The following is a 14,619-nucleotide window of genomic DNA, read 5'->3' on the forward strand; positions in this document are numbered from 1 at the left end:
ACTGTAGTTGTACTATAAATGTTATTTAGACCCTAATAAAACCTTTTTAAGTTTCCAGACACAATTAAATACAGGTGAAGCTCAAAAAATTAGAATATCGTGCAAAAGTTAATTTCAGTAATTAAACTTAAAAGGTGAAACTAATATATTATATAGACTCATTACATGCAAATTGAGATATTTCAAGGCCTTATTTGTTATAATTTTGATGATTATGGCTTACAGCTTATGAAAACCCCAAATTCAAAATAAGAATATTGTGAAAAGGTTTTCATAATCTGTAAGCCATAATCATCAAAATTATAACAATAAAGGCTTGAAATATCTCACGTTGCATGTAATGAGTCTATACAATATATTAGTTTCACCTTTTGAGTTGAACTTTTGCATGATATTCAAATCTTTCACGTTTCACCTGTATAATTCTCTCCATTTAAAATGATTTTACTATAATATACAAATTCTATAAATACATGAATTGTTGTGGTATTAATGTTTTAACAAACATTTGTGTTAAACTGCAAGCATAATATTAGGAGGCAACCCATACAGAAATATATTATAAACAATATATTAAGGTAAATATATTAAGGTAAAGGCTTTAGATAAATAAGGTTTCAAATTATCTCCACATTCATTTGAAATTGTCCAGTGACATATTATGATGTAATTCAAAAGCAAAAGGCACAAGAGAAAATGCTAAAATGATGGTGTAGAAGACAGAAAATGCCATTTTCATGTACATTATATATTACATTAGGGAGTTTTCAAAATTTCTACTTACAATTAATTATTTTCAAGTTCTAACTAGCGAGATATTGAGTAATTGGATAAATCAACTTTTTCGTACTCTACGCATACCATAAACCGCTGAATTCGGTTGAGAAATGTAAACTTTATTGCACTTTTTGCAAAGTTAGCAAATTTTACTGTATATTTTATCAAATAAATACAGCCTTGGTGAGCAAGAAACTTCTTCCAAAAACATTTTTAAAAATCTCACCGGCTCCAAACTTTTAAACAGTAGTGTAGGTGATCTGAATTGTTTTTTCATGCCAAAGACCTGACAAATATGATGAGCCCCTTATTGTGAGAGACACCTTATTAAATATAAAGACAGCTATAGGTATATTTCATATATACTGTGAAAAATAAAACATCATAAATGTTTGTAAAATAAATGTGATTTTTATATACGTATATACATTTTTTTCTACCCCACCATTAGAGTTTGATGCATAAAGGGAAGAACATAAAACTATGGCTGTCAATATAAAATAATTAAAATAAATGAATGAATAATCTTATGTGTCTTTTGAAATCAGAATAAAAACAGTTTGGTTTTGCAATTTGGTGACACTTTACAATAAGGTTTAATAATAGATGACCGTGAGAAAGACTTAAAAACAAATTTGGAAAGGGGTTAACCTCTCACATACAGTATTGCATAGTCTTATTTTCCATCGGGTTATGGGGTTACGTAGGAAAATGCATAGAGCTGCATTAAGTGTCCGAGTCAGATCATGTTAAGTTCAAATAAATATTGTAAAAGCCTCTCACATGTTTTCACAATATGAAGGAACGTGTCCTTACCTTACCTTGATCTTAGTGCCTACTAACCCTAAAGTAAATCTGCCATTGAGTTTCTGTTTGCTAAGGATGCAAAGGACAAATCAGATTGTTGGCAGTAATGCAACACAAATCCAATGTTTGAATTTGTGCTTACAACAGCCCCTGATCCCCTCTGAGTCCATATAACACAGCCATTAGGTCCATGAGGTCCATGGCACCAGCCGGCTAAGCATTAGATTTAGGGGTTAGATTAGGTTTAGCAGGACTGTTAGTCCTGGGCAAGAAATGGATAGCATGGGGAGGAAAAAACAAAGGGAAACATATAAACGTAATCCACTGTACGAATTCATGCTCAAAACATTAGAGATCAATATATAGATGGGCAGGAGTTAGATTTAGGTCCTCTGGCAATGTCCCAACAGTTCCTTAGAGGTACTGTGAACATGTGGTCAGGCCAAAATAAACAACAAACCTTGGGTTACACAGTAAACATCAGATTCACAGCCAACATGTTCCTTCACCTATTATATACTGTAGCGCTCCTACAAACCCCACAGAAACACAAGCAGATTATTCTTCATGGAAAGTAACTTAGTATGCTGAGGCCATTTAATAGTGCAATATAATTTCCCAGAAACTTTTTTTGAAATAATGATTCTTGACTTTGGTGGCAGCATTGAGCTTGAGCAGATCAAATTACACTAAATACTACTATAAAAACATAGGTGACAAAGAGAGTATTTAAGGGAGAAATCTTTTCTCATTTTACACCAAGAAATTAAAAGGTTTTGATAAATGCATGAGATGAAGACTCGTTGTTGTGTTTTGTTTTTATGTGGAGCCAGTCACCTCAAGGACCTAGTAATAAAGATCATTCCTTCTTAAATTCAAAAGTGCCATAATGTGTTTCATCTTTCATTTGAAAGTGGAGATAATCTTAGTTGTGAAAGTTCACATTAACTGGTTCACCTTGGTTTACAGAATTAAAGAGAAAGATACTGTACTCTAATAAAAATAAAATATCATAGCAGTTCTCTGCAGAGAACTTGATGCTACACAAACCAACACACTTGTTCACTTCACTTTAAAGAGGTGATGAACTGAGAAATCAAATTTTCCTTGAGCTTTTGACATATAAGAGGTCATCATATTATAAGAATATCCTGTAAGTGTCAGAACTAAAAACTTCCTTATTAGTCCAATAAAAGCTTTTATTGACACCAGGCTCAGCGAACGACAGGTTTTTCAAAGTGGGGATCTATGACGTCAAAGACCGTCTCCGCAGAAGAAGATCAACGCCGACTTCAACTTCCCTGTTTAGCCCCGCCCAACGATTCACGCATTACATGAAACTCATAATATGCAAAACTGTTATCCAATCATAGCAGTGGGCGTTTACTTCCAAGTCTTCCATGCGGCACGGCCATAAAAACCGAGCGTTTTAGGAGCTAGGCTCAAAGGCAGGGTAGAAAATAGCCTAGGCCTATTACTTATTCATTTTTAATGTTTTTAAATGTAAAAACCAAGTGAACATCATAAGTTGACCTCAGACAACAATATAAAAAAAAAATGACCCCTTTAAGCGGTGTGGTAAACATCCAGGTGGGTTTTCAGTCTTTTTGTGGCCCCTGATATTTCTGTCTTAAAAACATTGTAGCTTTTCTTATAACAAGCACATTTTTCAGACAAGAATAGTGCTACAAAGATGTTTGTATATCATATACTGTATATTGTGTACACTGTTCTACAGTCGAGCGAACTGAAGTAGCAATCAAACGTGTGCGCCTATTAAAATGTCCTCTCTCTCATTTGAAAGATCTGGAAAGTTTTATTAATTTTAGTGATTAGGTTAATTTGTAAAGTTCAAATAAATTAACCATTCGAAAGAAATGATTCCCCAATTCAAGCCTTTTTATAGAACACTCTGCCTGTCACCCAAAAAAGTACTGTAGGTGTAAACAATAGTGTCCAAGTAAAAGTAAAGCCATCTGTTTGCATTATCTGAACTTCATAGTCTCCATATGCTTTCAAACGACTTAAATATTTGTATATATAGAGGTATATTTTGCAACAAACATAAAATATATGGCCAGTTTCACAGAAATCTAGTCCAAGACTAAAATGCATGTTTGAGCTGTTTTAACTGAAAACAACTTATAACATATCTTAAAATATGTCAGCAAATATGCACCAGCACCAGTAATGTTTTTTCTGGCATGTTAATAAAAGCTACTTAAATGTCTTAATTTAACCAAGGCCTAATCCTGGCCTAATCTAAGCCCTTTCTGTGAAACCGGGCCAACGTGTTTCTATATTATATTGTATATCGTCTATAATATATTTTAGTCTTTTAAATTTCTGGAAAAAAATACTTCCGGAAGCAAAGCCACTGAAAATGTGGATGGGCATATTGCACTCAATAGGTGTGTTGAACTTCATGAGGCGCTGTGCAGACTGATCGGTGAGATTTGCCGCTTGCAGTTGGGGCAGAATAAAAAAAACACGGAGCCGTCAAGTTCTGCTTCCCGAAGAGGAATTCTTGCGCTGTGAATTGAGCGGTTTAGTCCGAATTTTCGACTCGACTCGATCGCTTTATATGATGAACAGATTTAATTTAGGCTTTTATTTACATATAAAAATTGATCAGCGAACATAAACAGAAGCTCAACTGAACCTGCTTGACCCACGAGAACAGAAGCTCAGACGTGCTGCACAACACATGAGAATGAACCTCATTGGTTCTTGGAGAAGCTCAGAGTGCTGCACACCTTAACACACCTTATAGTATGCTAAATTGCAGTCACATGACCTCACTCTGTCACGTGACCTAATATTGAATTTAATTCCATTTAAAATCAAATCTATTCAGAATCCATTTTTTATCCTTTTTTCCTCTGTTTATAAAAATATATAAATGTTTGACAGTCTGAAAAAATAATGAATCAAATAGATTGCTTCCAGTTTATCCATCACACTAGCAATGTATGGCCAAGTAAACCACACTGCACTGTGGGATACAGACAGTATATCACAGTGTAAGCTGAGCTCTGTTGTATACTACTCTGCTCTGCTCAACTACTACCATAAGTACTAAAAGTGGCACTCTGTTGTTCCACGATACAGATTAGTGTACATATAGTAGCAGAGGTGGAATGGCTGTTAAGCAAACAACAGGAGATGAGTTACTCATAATGAACAAGTATGCATGCGTTTCTACGTGTTTGTGTTTGCATTAATCACTATAAGGCTATACTTTATCTCCAAGGAGCTCAAGGTGTGGCACTATCATAAGTATCACAGCACATAGTTATGTTGCCAACTAAACAGACACATGTCACACTATAGCAGAAAGACAAACACATAGTTGTGAGGGAAAACAGGGAGGTGAGGGCATGACAAACCTGACTAACACATAAATCACCCTGCCGGAATATATATACGCGATCTTCCTATTTCACATTTACATGCAGACTCGCACACAGTCGCGCAGGATCAACAATCTGAATGAGGTGACTGAGGGGGCAGAGGGAGGCCAGTGGAACACGATCTGCTTCGATCTTCCGGTTACAGTGCTATCGCTGTAATGCGTAATGGCTTTTTGGGGAGACGCAGGGTCACGGTCCGACCTTGGGGACATTTCCACTGCACCTGTGCCGCTTTTTAAACAAGCTGCCATTCTATACAGTCATTGACACTTCATAAACTCATGGCTCACAGCACGGCACGTGCATTCAACATAGCAAAGCATTCTGGGAAAGCCTTTCCGGGAAAAGAGGGGTTTGTGTTTTTGTGTCGACCGAATGTACACCGCACAAAGAAGCAGATATGAAGTATACAAGGAAAATTATGTCATCTGTTGGCGGTCTCACAGAACTGTCTGATACTGATATTTCAATGCCATCTGTGTGCAGTGAAATCAAGAAATATGATAGTTTTCTCTACATCAGGCATATGCTCTGATCTTGCCATCTGAGAGGGTTTTGTAGCCACAGAGGATAAAAGAAAGAACAGAGTAGTCAAGAACAGAGATTTGAGCCCTCAGATGTGACTCACAGCAAATGACCGATTCATCATGGTTGCCCATCAGTCAATTGCGAATGTTTTTCGAGGGGGTAAAGACTGTTGGCCAGCCTGCTAGTTTTGGCCCTGATGGCCTTACTGACCCCAAACTTTTGAATGGTAGTGTAATTCTCACTAAAAAGAGGTACCGGTAATCAAGATCTATTTTGCAGTTTCAACAACCTCAAACCCTGCAAAGGGTCTCCAAATGTCCCAGTTCAGTGCATGGGGCCAGTTTTGTTGCTATCATCCATCACAAAGCCTGTTCACACTTCTTCCATCTGGAAAATGTTTAGAGAGCATTCATGCCAAAATACTTCACATCACTAAACAAGCTGCCAAACTACTACATCCTGTTTGGACTCTACATTCCCTTTTTCCTCCAACAGTTTAATATGAAATACAATAGAACTATAGACTTGACACTCACTCACTCTCACTCTCACTCTCACTCTCACTCTCACTCTCACTCTCACTCACTCACTCACTCTCACTCTCTCACTCTCTCACTCTCTCACTCTCTCACTCTCTCTCTCTCTCTCTCTCTCTCTCTCTCTCTCTCTCTCTCTCTCTCTCTCTCTCTCTCTCTCTCTCTCTCTCTCTCTCTCTCTCTCTCTCTCTCTCTCTCTTAATTGGTTGCTTAGTTATACAGTCTGCTCTGCAGGGGAAAGTGAGTAAGTCCAAACATATTCAAATAATCCAACTGCATGACAAAACACACATTAGCGTAATTGCAAATGCATTGGCACATGGCATATATAACATGATTATTGAACAAGCATGAGTGAAAGCAACTAATGATCAATGTAAAATATCTGATGCGCAAGAAACACAACTTATGTTGTTTTGAGTCATTTTGATTATTTTGCAGAACACAAAATTCCCTTTGCAACCACTTCCTTCCTCCAGTGATAGTCAAACTGGTTTCTGCTTTACCAACACAGATACCAACTGACGACAAGTGTGTCGTGTATATGTGTTGTGATCAAGTAAATCAAGAATTCCCACAAACAGTTAAATCAAACTACCGGGACAAGAGATGAAGGGTTTGAAATTAAACCTGAAATCTGTTTACAAAGTGAACTGAGTGACTAGCATCACTCTTAGATCTATACACAATGAGAAGTCAATGACCCAGGATGTTTTTCTGTTTTTCAAAAATGACCTAAATAAGACAGCCATTCTTCATTATTAAGTGTCTAATGAGGAATGAGAAATCATTCTAAAACATATTTATTTAGATTTATAAATCAGCTTAGATTTTTACTGCTCTAAAAAGTAATTCAAGGGACGACCTCCTGTTACCACAACTTAAATAAAGTGCATGATCACAAGTTAAAATGTATTATTAATTGATTTAATTATCCTTTTAGGTTGAAAACATTATTTTGTTGATATCAGTTGACATACTAATGTTGATCATTACATTAACTTAATATTGTGCATAATTTAAACTGTGTTAATGGATTGTAGATTGTAACAATGAAATTGTCTTGGTAACTTGGGTAATGGATTTCTAGTTCAGCACACGTTGCATAGTATCTGGATAAGGAGAGTAAATGTTAAAATTAAGTGTTATTTGATATGTTATTTGATATACAGGGAAAGACCTGTTATTTTTGAATGCGTTATGTTTTATTTTTTAAAAGAGTTTCCATAAATTTCCTATAGGAATGTCATCATATCTTATTTACATGATATATTTTGACCTATGAGGCTGTTAAAGGTGTTGGGCTGCTGGTGCTCTTGTTCTCAATGTGGTACACTGTACAAAATACACTGTACAGTCATTCCTGCATGAAAGCTGTTAAATGTTAAATATAGACTTTATGTTGACTTTTTGGCACAAAGACTTTAGGATGGGCTTTTTGGGATAATGTTTTGAGCTGCAATACTAAACACTAAAATAAATGAATACTTTTATTCAGGAAGAAAGCATAAAATTGATCAAAAGTAACAGAAAATACATTTATAATGTTTCAAATAAATGCTGTTCTTTTGAACGTTCTATTCATAAAAGAATCCTGAAAAGAAATCACATGTGTCCGCAAAAATATTTAGCAGCACAACTGTTTTCAACATTGATAATAATGTTTCTTGAGCAGCAAATCATCAGAGAATGATTTCTGAAGGATCATGTGACTGATCATGTGACTGAAGACTGGAGTAATGGTGCTGAAAAGTCAGCTTTGGCACAACATGAATAAATTACACTTAAAAAAATATATAACAATAGAAAACTTTTCTCAATACTTTTTTCAAAAGCATAAAAAAATATTTTAAATGGTAGTGTATGTTTTCATATAACCATAAACTCTTATCTCAAATGATCAATGATGTAAATAATTTAATCATATAATTTTATGTTCCAATTATATCTCAACTAAAGCAGATCCTTATTTGTAGTGACCACAACTGTGTTAATATAATAATTATGATTTGCTGAGATAAAAAGGGGATAGTTGTTAACTCTTGTCTCAAGGTCAGACCTGTGGTTTAGGAGACACTCACTGACCATTAGTGTACATAGGCCCATATCTGTCACTGACTTCCATTACTAAGTCTAGTGGTGACCGATGGTTTCTGGGTCTTATCACCACATTTCTTCAGAACAAAAATATGCATACTACATAATACAGTGATAGATCTGGGAGAAAGGAACTGATTGCGAAGACTTCACTCACAGCACAGTGGTTGTGATCAAAATTCAGTGAGCAGAAATCAAAATGTTCCAAACAATAAATTTGCACCTTCTCACAATATGTGATTCAATAATGCAGAGAAAATTAAGTGCATGTGTATTTGTTTTTTGATTGGAGACCTTTGGTGGAAAAATAGGCTGGGAACCACTGATCTATTGAACCAATACTGAACTTGAGAGATATATGTGTCTGAGCATTCATTACAATCAAATGAATTGTGCAACTAATGTACACTCTATTGATTACACTAAGAAAACAAAGTAACATTGATTGAAGTTAAATTTGCCAAGACAAAAAGTATCCATTAACAGAAGACTACACATTCTAACAAAATATTTGTAATTATAAGTCAAATGAATTTATATAGCGCTTTTCATTTGATGCATATTCTTTCAAAGCAGCTTTACGTAAAATCATGATGTTGAAGATAGAGTATAAACCCTTTTTGTTGGTTGAAACGCTCTTCACACCCTGATACAGTAATCAATAACAGAAGTGGTCTAAATATTAAAACATGTACATATATCTTCTGTGGAGATCTTAGGACCAAAAAAATAAATGTCCAACCATCACATTCTGTCCGAATGCAATGATACGATGCCCTACCTGCCTGTCAACATGTAAGGATGCTTGCGCAGACATCACACGTCATCAGCGTGTTCTGCCAGTTGTATACAAACAGCTGAGTGCCAAAAACAAACCAAAACAAGCTCATGTTGCGTCCATGCCATGTCGTAACCATAATTACAAGATCGCAATTACAAACGTAGGCTATCGTTTTGCCTTTATTAACCACCCGGAGTCATGTGGATTATTTTTATAATGGATGGATGCATGGATGGATTTTTTGGGCTTCAAATAAAATTTTTGCCTCCCATCCACTGCCTGCCATTATAAAGCTTGGAAGAGCCATGATATTTTTAAATATAACTCAGATTGTAGGCTATTCATCTGAAAGTAGAATGTCATGCACCTGTGGCTTGAGGGTGAGAAGGCTAGGCCGTATGGGGTAATTTTCATTTTTGGGTGAACTATCCCTTTAACGTCTCATCCTTCATCCGAAGGTGTAATCCATGTCCTGCATGCTTCAGGCACGTAAAGAAATGACTGCTAATCTATAAACGATCACGGAGCTAAATCAGTTTAGGCCTACTCAGAAACCTGCTGCACTAAAAATAAAGTACTGTAAATAGAACACAAACAGGGCACCATTTTGTATGGTAAGCTTCAACGACTGCTTAAAACACGGAGAATAATTCATCCGTACATTATGTTCAGACTTCAGACAGTAAGAGAGTGAAGCAGGCAGTTCCCTCATATGACCTGCTGCGCGCAGCGCGCTCCCGAGACGGCCGCTCTGACGTCAACATATAATGAATGCAGATCGGGACGTCAGCTACGCTCTTATGCAACTGAACTATTTAACTACCTCGCTCGTTCTTACAAGCGCACTGTGTGCTGAACACCCAAATGCAAGACACGGCGCTCACGGGTCACATCGGCCCAAGAGTCGCGCTGAAGTGTGCCTGCCTATTCGTAAACCGTGTTCTCGGTGTCTGAAGCAGAAACCCGAGGAAGACTGGAGCTGACGGGCTGTTTATCGCATATGTTCCACAGTCTAGGTTCTTTAAGGACGCACGTTCCCATCGTGCACTGAATTATTTAGCTCCTCTTGACCAAGCTTGTATGCTCTTATTCAATGCCGTTGCATCCGCTAAGGCTGGTACGATTATGACATTTTAGGACATTTATGACTGTTTTTTTCACGAATAATTTCGATTGACGATTTAATTATGCACACATTCATTATACTTGGAGTCTAAAATTTCCTACAATGATTTTGTAAACATAAGGGGGTAGAATGCCTAGTAATAATTATTAAATATGAAAATATTCACAAACGTTTTATAAATATGTCTCTGGACAACTGGTTAATTCTGCAGTAGCCCATTTATTATAAACGATTTACCCATGCACCTCAGTATTTTCTTTAATTAATTAGCCCTCATAATATTTCATCAAAATAACTTCCCCTCTCTCTTGCAGTAACATCTCTCTTCTCTGATGACGTGTTTACTGGCGTGAGGGCGGGACAACCTGTCACTCACATGACATCACATCAATAGCAAACCACAACCATAGACAGTAAAAGAAATGGACACAACGACCCCATAGATTTCAACGGAGAAAATTGAAGTAAATTAGAAGCAACGTAGACGTGACGTGAGCAACCTGTCTGACAATTGTAAGTCTTCTAGTAGCTGTGCCGAGAGAAATCTGAATAATTCCCTTTCGAATCTTGCAGAGACGGAGAGTGTGAGTACGAGCTGTCCATGAGCTAGCAGCAGGATCAACTTTATGACTCTCTATGGGCTTCTCCCTTTACTTTATGCCTCCACGTCCCCCCGATTGCCTGCGAGCTTCTCCTCCTGTCTATACGGTAATTTATCTACTGTGCGACAGAGAGTCGAGTGGTTATGACGCAATCGTTAGCCTATTTTTACAAAAACTGCTTCTACGGGGCCATAAGAAATAATTGACTCCAGGCCGTTGAATTATTCTAAATATAATGCACACCTGAGGTGGTAATGCGGTCACGACGCGAAGCGGAGTGGCCGTTACACCCCAGGTGTGCATTATTTTTCTAATAATTCAACGGCCTGGAGTCAATTATTCCGCTTATACTACAGTTACCACGCCTCGAAATATTGTTCAGATGATGTATTTCAAGACGTTTGTAAAGTTTTTGTCATTAAAACGCTCTTGTATGTAGGACTAATTCCTTGCGCATCTAAACCCGTGCTCCGTTGCTAATTCCAAAACTTAATTTTAGAGTTAGTAACGGAGGTTTGAGCCGCTGATAGCAGACTAATGCTGGGGACACACACTTAACGACTGACACATTCTCTGACTGTTTCCATCGACTGCAGCAGATTTTAAACACCGCTGTGATTTTATTTATTTATTTATATATATTTTTTATGTCTTCTACACCTAAATAAATGGGACTTTTTCTTTTCTTTTTTTTTTTTTTTTTTCATTTCTTTATCTTTTTATGTGATTATGGGTGTAGGTGTGCGAATGCATGTAGATACATGTTTATGCGGGGCGGGTAAGGTGGGATGAGGGAGAGCTTTTGCGAGTGTGAATGTATATGTGTTGTATTATCTTTTGTTTCTGTCTCGAGGACCCCCTTGAAAACGAGATGTTTCATCTCAAGGGGTTATCCTCAACAATAAATTTCAATTATAACACAGACTGAATGCGCTGAAAACGCGTGCATGATCAGTCATAAGTATCAAATGACATCATAACCAAGCCTTACTGTAAGTGTGTCCCCGGCTTTATGCAGTTATTCATGCAGTTATGAGAGAGAGAGAAGCATGTGTGTCAATATTATGATTTATTTATTAATTCAATTTGTTTGAATGAATTTGTTCATTCTTTTTTCTATTAGTGACAGTAGACTAGCCTAATAAATGAAACACAAAGCCCTTTTAACAAGTATAGGCCTATCAATAATTTATTATTTGTTATATTATCTGCAATAATTACGAAAACCCGTGCAGCAGGACTATCAATTTATTTAAATATTCAGTTTAATTTTCTATTGATTATATATAGGACTATATACTTTATTTATTAAAATTAAACTGCATGTTTCCATTTATTGTGAAGTTAGACATTGAAAACTGCAGATCAAGCGCATGGGGCTGCATTGTTTTTCTTGTTATGAATTGTATCCTATTTTCCGTTATTACAGTTAAGTAGGCGCAGTGATATGGAACTGTAATGCGGTTACAGACCTGCTGGAACTACTTTAGCCATGCGGTTCCCTGAAAATAATTGCACACCTCAGAACGTTCGTCAACCAATCAGATTCAAGCATTCAACAGCCCTGTAGTATAAAGTAATATAATATTTTATTATTGTTGTTGTCATAACTGAAGCTTAGTATTATTATTGCAATAACTGCGATTAGATGAAACAATAGATCAGTTGGCCGGTCGAGGCTTATAAATAGCAACAATAGTAATTCGTAATTTACATTCCAATTCTGAGTTTAAGTTTGAGGCAACATCATCCGCTGTGGATTATACCATTGCATGTTGAACTGACAGATTTCTCCAAAGGAGTCTTTAAAATCAAGCCTTGTAAAACTGCACTGCTGAATGATGAACCTCTATCAAGGTGAAAGGATGTATTTATTCCTCACCACCCATGAATAAACTGCCAAAACTAATCAGATGGTAACAAGTCCACCAACAAATAATCTTAGTAAAATCAAAGACAAGTCATTAAACATGCACCTTCAGTACACTGCTCTGTAAAATACTTCATTCTGATTGGTCAATCGCTGCAGCTCAAATATTTCAGAATAACCAGGCTGCTCAGGGCAACACTGTGCAATTGACCCCTCATCCGGTAAACCTGTTTCCAACACAGCTGTGCTCATGTTCTCAACAAGTTAATACAGGGGTAAACATTGTATTACAATAATTTGATTACATAAATAATTTGATAACAATAAATAAGTAAATAAATAATACATCTAACAGTAGGCTACTATAAGGAGTAGGAAAAAAAGAAACAATAATGTAACTTAATGGAAACTAAATATTTGCCAAATAATTTTTTACATATTTAGTAATAGCCTATACATTTTTCACATTATAAATTAGATTTATATACAATAAACTATATGATGCCTTTAAAAAAAAACATTCAGGAGGAGGTCCCTCTCACGAGGATGATCATATTTAAGAGTCGTTTGGATGTAAAAGATCTTAAGTTAAAAGGATAGTTCACCAAAAAATGAAAATTCTGTCATTGTTTACTCACCCTCAAGTTGTTTCAAACATTTATGCATTTCTTTCTTCTGTTGAATACAAAATAATATATTTTGAAGAATATGGTAACCAAAGAGTTGACCTTTGACTTCCATATTATGGAGAGAAAAAAATATTCTTGTCATTCAAAATATCTTCTTTTGTGTTTAGCAGAAGAAAGAAACTCATACAGGTTTGAAACAACATGAGGGTGAGTAAATGATGACAGAATTTTCTTTTCTTTGGGGGGGTTGGGGGGGGGGGGGGTGCACTATCCCTTTAATAAAACCATTTTAACTTCATTCTATATTTTACGTCCATATCCTATTGTAGGCCTATTTGGAAGGTTGTACATTCTTCTAGACGTCGCAAAATAAACTAGCTACTTTAAAGTGATACAAAACTACTTTAGAGTGATCTCACGAATGAAATGTTTCTAACGTTACATGACACCTGGGTGGTGAAGAAATCGCGCGCCGGCGCCAATCTCTCGAGTGCAATCAACTCTGTACATTTCGTTCTGTTCATCTCAATGGTTCTGTTCACGTCTGTGTTCAAGCCACAAGAACCGGAACTAGTTAACTAATCGTTTTCTGTGTGTGCTAAACCGAACTTTGTAAGTAGCACTCACTTGGTGTCCTCTAACGCCGCGTGCAAAGTGCAGAGCCTTAAAACATAAGCGGCAGAGTGACGACGGCGCAGATGTTTGACAGCTCTGCGCTTTCGCGCGCACCATAAGCGGACACCTCTGAAGTGAGAAGCTCAACACGACAGCTGACCAGAAGACAGCAGGACAATTACTCACCCACTTCCTTGTGAATAAAGACAGCCTGCTTCCAAAAAAACGAATTGGTACACTGAAGTCCCACCAGGCTTCTAACGAGCGGTCTTCGTCGCGAATCAGCGTTCAGCGTGAACATACGCTTGCAAACCGCTAGTAACTAGTTAAAATGATAGCCTATATTCGGAATATATCCGCTTAGACGCTGTTGGTAGATAATTTGTTTGGTGTAAAAACGATTATGTTTCGGCTGCCACGACAGGAAAATGCTCGAGCTTTACTATAATCGCTCCGCCCCCTTTACTGTAAGGAAGAGCTGATAGTATAGAAGTATGTGATTATATCAAATGCTGCTCTCTACAGGTTCACAACAGCTTAAACCTTTTAACCCTATGTGAGATGGATGACCCTGTGTTTGAAAGTACTTCCTGAGACAGCTGTGTGGTTGCCAGTGCCCACAGATCTATACATCTCGAGGACATTGCATTGTTGTGAACTTGCAGCATGCTAATTCAAACATATTTTGCTGTATATTGCCAAAAAGTTGGCAATAAGTATTCAAAAACACATTGTAAATAATATTTGTACAACAAATGAATAGTCTAAGAACATATTTGACAATTTCTGAATTAAAAATAATTTTATTAATGAAAAACGTTTTTCACATATTAAATTA

The 14,619-nt window shown here is 36.6% G+C and overlaps 1 protein-coding gene across 3 annotated transcripts in view; it reads right to left on the minus strand.

Moving 5' to 3' along the window:
• thraa (thyroid hormone receptor alpha a) overlaps nt 1-14,338 on the minus strand; it is a gene marked incomplete at its 3' end in the record, with an annotated part of 33,248 nt that extends 18,910 nt beyond the window's left edge. Inside the window, exon 1 of one of the 3 annotated variants that reach the window (XM_079616841.1) lies at nt 13,968-14,338. Of the gene's footprint in view, nt 1-13,793; nt 13,809-13,967 lie in introns of those variants that run through there. The other 2 variants (XM_079616838.1, XM_079616839.1) reach the window with 2 other exon arrangements.
• Between the last annotated feature and the right edge of the window lie 281 nt (nt 14,339-14,619).

Source organism: Phoxinus phoxinus (assembly GCF_949152265.1).
Source record: "Phoxinus phoxinus genome assembly, chromosome: 1".
NCBI classification, from domain to species: domain Eukaryota; kingdom Metazoa; phylum Chordata; class Actinopteri; order Cypriniformes; family Leuciscidae; genus Phoxinus; species Phoxinus phoxinus.